The sequence below is a fragment of the Lathyrus oleraceus genome, chromosome 4 (genome assembly GCF_024323335.1).
Source record: "Lathyrus oleraceus cultivar Zhongwan6 chromosome 4, CAAS_Psat_ZW6_1.0, whole genome shotgun sequence".
NCBI classification, from domain to species: Eukaryota; Viridiplantae; Streptophyta; class Magnoliopsida; order Fabales; family Fabaceae; genus Lathyrus; species Lathyrus oleraceus.
In genome coordinates this window covers 499464858-499473569 of record NC_066582.1, presented here as the reverse complement: position 1 = coordinate 499473569, position 8712 = coordinate 499464858, and the positions used below count along the sequence as shown (strand labels likewise).

Genomic DNA, 8712 nt, shown 5'->3' with positions numbered 1-8712 from the left:
TCCCATGCAACACTGGGTTTCTGGCAAGATTGATTGCAGACTTGTTGTCAATCATCAGCTTCAGAGGTTTGTTTACTTTAATCTTCAGATCCTACAATAGATTCAGAATCCACACAGCTTGGCATGCAGTAACAGCACCTGCAATGTATTCAGCTTCACAAGTTGACAACGCCACAATAGGTTGCTTCTTGGAACACCAAGAAATGGGACCTCCCAGAAATTTGAATAAGTACCCAGACGTACTTCTTCTGTCAACTCTGTCTCCACACCAATCAGAATCTGAATAACTCAAAAGTTCTGACTCATCCTTTCTTCCAGAGGGAAATAATACTCCATACTTCAGAGTTCCCTTGATATACCTCAGAATCCTGACTGCAGCTTGGTAATGGGACCACTTAGGTTTACTCATGAACCTACTAACCATCCCAACTGAATAGCAAATATCAGGTCTGGTATTGCACAAATACCTCAGAGAACCAACCAACTGTTTGAAGGTTGTAGCGTCCACATCCTTTCCATCAGAGTCAGAATCCAGCTTCTGATTTGTATCAGAAGGTGTGACAGCAATCTTACAATTCTTTAGTTCAAATCTCTTCAGAAGTTCTAATTCATACTTGAGCTGATGCAAAATAATACCTTTCTCAGAGTATCTGAACTCCATCCCTAGAAAGTATGTCATTTTGCCTAGATCAGTCATTTCGAATTCATTCATCAGAACTTTCTTGAACTTGGCTATCTCCTGTTCAGAACTTCCAGTCAGCAGTATATCATCAACATATAAACATACCAGAGTCATATTTCCTTCAGAAGTATGCTGAACATAGACACCGTACTCCATCTCACATTTCTGAAAGCCTTGCTTCTTGAAAAATGAATCAATCTTCTGATTCCAAGCTCTGGGCGCTTGTTTCAATCCATATAGAGCTTTGTATAATCTGTACACCATCCCTTCCTGATTCTTTTTCACAAATCCAGGAGGTTGTGACACGTAAACTTCTTCTTCTAATGGACCGTTCAGAAATGCAGATTTTACATCTAAATGCATCAGAGGTCAATTCCTGTTAGCAGCTATTGCAATCACCATTCTGATTGTTTCATGTCTTGCTACAGGTGCAAACACTTCAGAGTAATCCAGCCCAGGTTTCTGTAGAAATCCTCTGGCTACCAACCTTGCTTTATGTTTGCCAATTGAACCATCTGGCTTTAACTTCTGCTTGAAAACCCATCTGACGCTGATGGCTTTCTTGTCTTTGGGAAGTTCTGTCAGCTTCCAAGTTTTGTTTCTCTCTATAGCATCAAGTTCTTCTTTCATGGCCTTCAGCCAGAGCTTCTGCTTAAGAGCCTCTTCTGTACTTATGGGTTCAGAGTCTACTAACATGGCACACTGAATAACTTCTCCTTCAGAGTCTACTTCAGTGTCTTGCAGCATGTCAAATTCTGCATATCTTCTGGGGATGTTTCTGATTCTTTGTGGTCTCTGAACTTGTTCAGAGTCTTGAGCTTCAGAGTTTCTAACTTCAGATGGTTGACTTCCTTCAGAGCTTTGACCATCTTCAGGGGCTGACATATTTCCAGAGTCTGAATTGCCACCAGAATCTGGATTACCATCAGAGTCTGAGTCATCAGAGTCTGGATCATCAGAGTCACCTTCATCTTCTGAGTCTTCTCCAGAGTCAGACTCACTATCAGAATCAGAATCAACGTCTTCAGAAATTCTTAACTCTGACCTTTCTTCAGAGGTTCTAACATCAGAATCAGATTGAGACTTATCCCAATTCCAAACTTCTGATTCCTTCACAATCACATCTCTGCTGAATTCAATTTTATTGGTTTCTGGACAATAGAGTTTGTATGCACCTGTACTGTGGTACCCTATCAGAATCATCACTTTGCTTCTATCATCCAGCTTCTGTCTTCTGGCTTCTGGAACATGTTTATAGCAAACAGAACCAAACACCTTCAGATGACTAACACTTTGCTTATCTCCAGTCCACTTCTGTATTGGAACTATTTCCTTCAACTTCTTCGTAGGACATCGGTTGAGTACATACGTTGCGGTGGCAACAGCTTCTCCCCAGAGCTTCTGAGGAAGCTTCTTCTCCTTTAGCATGCTTCTCACCATATCAAGCAAAGTGCGGTTTCTTCTTTCAGCAAGACCATTGTGTTGAGGGGTATAAGGAGCAGTGACCTCATGCTCAATTCCATTCTCCTCACAGAACTTTTGGAACTCTTTGGAGTTATACTCACCTCCACCGTCAGTTCTAAGAATCTTCAACTTCTGACCACTCTGATTCTCAGCCTTCATTCTGAACTTCTTGAATTCATCAAACACCTCGTGTTTAAACTTAATAAGGGATACCCATGTCATTCTTGTGAATTCATCAACAAATAACACAAAGTATTTATTCCCTCCAATCGATGCTACTGGAAATGGACCACACACATCAGAATGTACAACTCCCAAGGCATGTTTTGCTCTTGGAGCAGTTTCTGACGCAAATGGCAATCGTGGTTGTTTTCCTTCCATGCAAACTTTGCATGATTTTTCAGGCTTCTTAATTGCAGGAATTCCATGTACCAACTTCTTTGAATTCAGATGTTTTAAGCTTCTGAAATTCAAATGACCAAATCTTCTGTGCCACAGCTCACTCTCCTTCTCAGCACTTGTTGCACTAAGACATTCTGAGTCTGCAGTTCTGACATTCACCTTGAATGTTCTATTCCTTCCCTATTCTGACTCCATAATCAACTTCTGATTGCAGTCATACAGCTTCAGAAGATTGTCCTTCATGGTAACTGAGAAACCTTTCTCAATTAATTGTCCCACACTCATCAGATTGCTTCTGATGCCAGGTACATACCACACGTTCTGAATCAATGTTATTTTCCCATTGTTCAGAATCACTCTGACATTTCCCATACCTTCTGCATTAAGATATTTGTCATCAGCACATCTGATCTTTGTCCTTTTTTCAGAGTCAAAGTCAACCAGCCATTTCTTGTTTCCAGTAAGATGATTTGAACAGCCAGTGTCCATATACCACCAGTCTATCAGATCCATATCATCAGATTCAGAGGCCATCAATAGCACAGATTCGTCATCAGAACTTCTGGCTATATTTGCTTCTTCTGATTTTCTCTCCTTGTTTGACCAACAGTCTCTAGCAAAATGACCAAACTTCTTACAGCAGTAACATTGGATTTTCTTCTTGTCATACTTCTCTTTTCCCTTCTGAGCATTCTTTTGTCTATCAGAGGTTGAGCTTTCTGACTTCTGACCACCATCAGATCTTCTCCTGGCTTCTGACTGCTTCTGATACCTCCTATCAGAAGTTGCTTTCAGAGCCTGCTGCTCTACTTCCCTTTCAGAAGTTCTTTCAGTCAAACGCAACTCTTGCGCTTCTAGACTGCTCTGCAGCTCTTCAATTCTCATGGTGCTCAGATCTTTGGAACGTTCTATTGCTACCACAATGTAATCAAATTGAGAGGTAAGGGATCTCAATACCTTCTCCATGATTGTTTCTTCAGAAAGAGTTTCTCCACACGCTTTCATCTCATTAGTGATTAGAATCACTCTGGAGATGTATTCAGAAACTTTCTCATTATTCTTCATGTTGAGATTCTCATATTGCTTTCTCAAGGACTGAAGCTTCACCTTCTTCACTGATGCGTCACCACCATAACATCTAACCAGTGTGTCCCACGCAGCCTTTGCTGTCGTTGAATCTGCAATCTTCTCAAACACATTTACATCAACACATTGATGAATGAAGAACAATGCTTTCTGATCCTTCTTCCTTACTTCCTTCTGCGCATTTTTCTGTTCATCCGTCGCATCTGCTGCTACCGGAACATAACCATCAGTGACAAGATCTAGAACATCTTGAGCACCGAACAGTACACGCATTTGGATCATCCAACGATTCCAATTTTTACCGTCAAATACTGGAAGTTTGGTGTTCATGTTGCCGTTTCCGTTCATCTTTCTACCTTGCACAGTACACTCAGATTTCTCACACAGTGTTTCCCAACCCACAGAATTAAAATTCTGATCAGATTTTGTTCAAAATTCAACACGAATCTAAGAATCAAAATCAAACACACAAGACCTCACGTTCACTCGTGTTTCCCGTGTTTCCCAATGAATCCGAACCGGAGCTCTGATACCAATTGTTGGTGCAAAGGTAGAATAAATGATGAATGGAAATATTCTTATTCAGAGAATGACGGCTACACACAGGATTAAAAGTTACAATGATTGACACCCTATTTATAAGCTAAAACTAGGGTTACTATAATAGGATAAAATACTAAAATACCCTCTAACAAACTTAGGGGCTAAGAAAATATTACAATTAAATATGAATTAATTCTAATAAAATGCGACAAGAAAATAATACAAATAAAATTAAATAAACAAAAATTAAATCACATTGAATTAGTTTTGCTCATACAAAATGGTGATTATTAAGGTATTAATTAAGTGTAGCAAGAATAATAATGAAAAGAAAATTAAATAAGAAAAAAGTAAATCACATTTAATCACTTTTGCTCATGGAGGTTCAAGAACATTTTTCAACTTTTGGTTTAAAATCAATTGAGTTTTCATGCAAAATTGTGACGATTAAGGTACTAAATAAATAAAGCAAGAGTAAAAATGCAATAGAATTAAGTAAAGAACAAGCATAAGAGTCTACATATTCAATAAAAAGAAAGAAATGACTTGAAAGAAAATAAAGAGAAAAATGAAGAGAGTTTTGACTTAATTTTTGTGAATGGTTGATGATGTCATTTGTGAATGAAAATGATTTTATTTATAGGCTCTAAAAAGGGTAGTTTAGGAATTATGCAAAGAGTGTGAGTGTCTCATAGAAACTCATTTAATTAAATAATGAATAATGATGTAATATATGTATGAAATAATAATGTAATAAATGAGAGATATTTTAGGTTTTCTAGAAACATTGATTTTTTTATGTTGCATGAAAATGATTAATAAAATTCAAATGGATATTTTGATGATAAATCAAATGATCATGAATTTATTTTTCAAGATGAATAATGAAAAAAATACAATTTTAGTCAATTTCTTCAACATATAAAATATTGACTTTATATTGGCTTTTTTACTATATATGCATATATGAATAATTATGGTGACTTTATTTGATGATAAAAATGCATATGACTAAAAATGCAAAACTCCATAAATGAACTTGTATCAAAATGAGTTTAAAATGCCTGAATAAAATTGGGGTATGACAATAATACGAAGTCAATGTGAGAAAAGTTTAACAACATTCAAACATTCAAACCATAGTTCACCATTGCACATCCTTCACCGTAACGATTCACACCTTAGAACACCCAGCTCAATGAGATCCATCAAAGCCCTAAATCGATTCCAACTAAATTCGCCTCCCTTGCTCAAATCGAAAGGATCAAGGGAAGAACCCCAACATTAAGATTCAACCAAACGAAGGTCTCGACATAGAAAAAGGATCCAAACCCTAGGGATTTGGTATCTATAGCTTAAATCAAGATCTTAGCAACAAGGAATCATGAAGAAGAAAACGTACTTGTGCGTGAGATCTCAGATGAAGCTAGATGAAGCTAATTGCACGAAAATACTATAGGAAAATACACTAGGTGATTTCAATTATTCACTTTAAACGCTTGCAAATTCTTCTTCTCCTCAATGCCTATAGTATGTAGGAAAAAATTTCTTGTTGTGTGTTGTTGTGTTATTCGTGAATGGTTATGCGATTGAGATTGATGAGAGGTGCATGAGAGTGAGAGGGGTTAGGTTTAAGCTCAACCAATTGAAGCTTCCACGTGAAGCTTTAGTGTGTGTGTGTGTGTGTGTGTGTAGCTTCCACGTGAAGCTTTAGTGTGTGTGTGTGTGTGTGTGTGTGTGTAGCTTCCACGTGAAGCTTGTGTGTGTGTGTGTGTGTGTGTGTGTGTGTGTGTGTGTGTGTGTGTGTGTGTGTGTGTTGTGTGTGTGTGTGTGTGTGTGTGTGTGTGTGTGTGTGTGTGTGTGTGTGTGTGTGTGTGTGTGTGGTGTGTGTGTGTGTGTGTGTGTGTGTGTGTGTGTGTGTGGTGTGTGTGTGTGTGTGTGTGTGTGTGTGTGTGTGTGTGTGTGGTGTGTGTGTGTGTGTGTGTGTGTGTGTGTGTGTGTGTGTGTGGTGTGTGTGTGTGTGTGTGTGTGTGTGTGTGTGTGTGTGGTGTGTGTGTGTGTGTGTGTGTGTGTGTGTGTGTGTGTGTGTGTGTGTGTGGTGTGTGTGTGTGTGTGTGTGTGTGTGTGTGTGTGTGTGTGTGTGTGTGTGTGTGTGTGTGTGTGTGTGTGTGTGTGTGTGTCACGCTTTAATAGAGTTTGAACTATGTCATATCAACCCTGTATAAATTGGTAATTAAATGTAATGGTGTTAATGATTCTGTTAATTAGTTAGTTAAAATATGAAAGTTAGTTATGTGTTAACTGAAAATGTTAGTTGTTAGGGAAATTTGTTAGAAAATCTGTTAATAGTTAGTAGTTCAGTTAGCTTTAAAACTGGTGCTAGGAAGGAGTTGGATTTATGTTAATTAGTTAACAGTTAGTGAATGCAAGTGAATCTTGCAGTCAGTTTAGTTGGAATGTTATGTTAGAAATGGCCTGTTGGTGAAACCTGTTATTCAACTTGTCAATTAATCTCGAAATTCTCGCTGATAGTAGACATTTGTTATGTTGTTAGTTGGTTTAATTGTTAATTATTTTTACTTCAATTAGTTGTTAGAAAGTGAAGTTAGTGAAATGTTAGTAGGTTGAAAAATCTGTTAGAATCCATTTGGAGTTCATGGTTTGTTATATCCCTGTTAGATTAACATGTTTAATTCAAAGCAAACTTGTTAATTGAAAGCAATATCAGTTTTTCCCGTTGCAAATGATGATGCTTCCTGCTATACTGTTGTTAGCTATTAATATAACTGCTACGTCCATGGTTGTTTAATGAAGCATCATGCTAGGCTTGAAGTTAGATTTTAGGAATGTTTGCATGGATAAATTAATGTGTTTGCAAGGCTGATGTTATGTATCATGCAGATGGACTGTTATTATTGCACTCTATTAGAATATTTGAAACTAGTTGTGACAATTGGATGATATTTGACACTTACTGTGGAGTTTTGTTAGGTATGAGTTAGAAAGAGAATTAGGATGCTAGGCAGATCATTTGGTGGACCATTAATGCATTATGTTGGAATGTGAATGTCACTCACTATGAATAACTATGAATGAAAGTTAGTTAGTAGTTGAAAAATGTAGTGACTTCAATGTTTGAATTTATGGCTTGTGTAGGTATTCATTGGATCCCATGGCTCACGTATTGGTATTGTGTTCTTGTAGGGACTCTTGTGCAAAAGGATGACATGATAAAGGCTTACTTATGAAGTGTTCTAGCATGGTGTCAAGTGGAGTTCTATTGAAAACACCCAGATTAATGAAATGGTGCATAAAGATAGGATGATGAATAAAAAATGGGAAATTAGGGTTTTAGAATTAGGTGGTGTTGACTTTGGTCAACTGTTGACCCAAAGGTCAATAGTTGACTAGAAAGTCAACCTTACCAAAATCTTTATTTTTTTAATAACTTTTTTTTATGAATAATGTAAAATGTTTTATATGAATGTAATGGACAATAGTTTCAATCATGTATTATGGATTTGAATGAATCATACAACTCGAACAATTGGCTAGAAATGCAATTAATAAACTAGGAATCAATGATTCATAAACGCGAAAGAAATCATGAACTTGGAATACAATAATGGACTAAGAATCAATGGAACATAAATGTATCATGGAACATGGACCAATGAATCCACGATAAGACATGAATCTATGAGTGCAACTTCCATTAGATGTGTTTCGTATGATGTCAAAACTATGATACTTTAGCATAAATGTATATTGGACGGTATCCTCTGAATCTCTATGTGGATCTTAGCATTATGAAGCATAAAGGTATTTTGAAAAAATGTGGGAAAGGTCTCATGCATCAAACATGCATGAAAAATCATTTTTTGTGAAAATTAACAGTACAGGTCGACACATAAAACTATAGGTCAACCTATGAAAAAAACATTCTGGCTATAGGTCGACACATAGAACTACAGGTCGACATATGGAAAAGATTTATTGGCTATAGGTCGACACATATGTTGTTGTATTAAAGCTTGTGGCCTCTGCTTCATGTGCCGAGTCTTCAGGTCGACACATAGGGAGTACATAACTGTCATAGGTTGACACATGATCTTTGATAGGTCGACTTATGCATCGAACATGTCGACACATAACCTATATAGATCGACCTATCCGATATTTTTATTCAAAATTTCATATTTTTCTATCCTCATTCGCATTTCCTTTTGCCCTAAATTACCCATGCATATAAATACTCCATACATGCATCATTTTCTAGTAAGGTTTCTAGAGTGAGTAAAACCTACATGAATCCAGGATTTTAAAGCATCTCATCATCTTCAATTCAATCTATGCATACACACAATCAAACTACACATAATCATTTTTTGATTGGGTGCCATCTAGATTAGGATTGATAACGTCCAATTAGGTTTATTGTACCGAGAATATTGGATTGCGATCTTTGAGGGATTCAAATAAGAAAATCGGTTTGGGGTTTTCCTTCAAGATCTTTAGGGTTTTAAGGTTTTTTT

The 8712-nt window shown here is 37.0% G+C and overlaps 1 long non-coding RNA gene across 1 annotated transcript; it reads left to right on the top strand.

Moving 5' to 3' along the window:
* The first annotated feature begins 5347 nt into the window (after positions 1-5347).
* LOC127135706 (uncharacterized) lies at positions 5348-7707 on the top strand. The gene is made up of 2 exons (XR_007808654.1): positions 5348-5649; positions 7382-7707. It is a non-coding gene; the product is annotated as an uncharacterized LOC127135706 (long non-coding RNA).
* The last annotated feature ends 1005 nt before the right edge of the window (positions 7708-8712 follow it).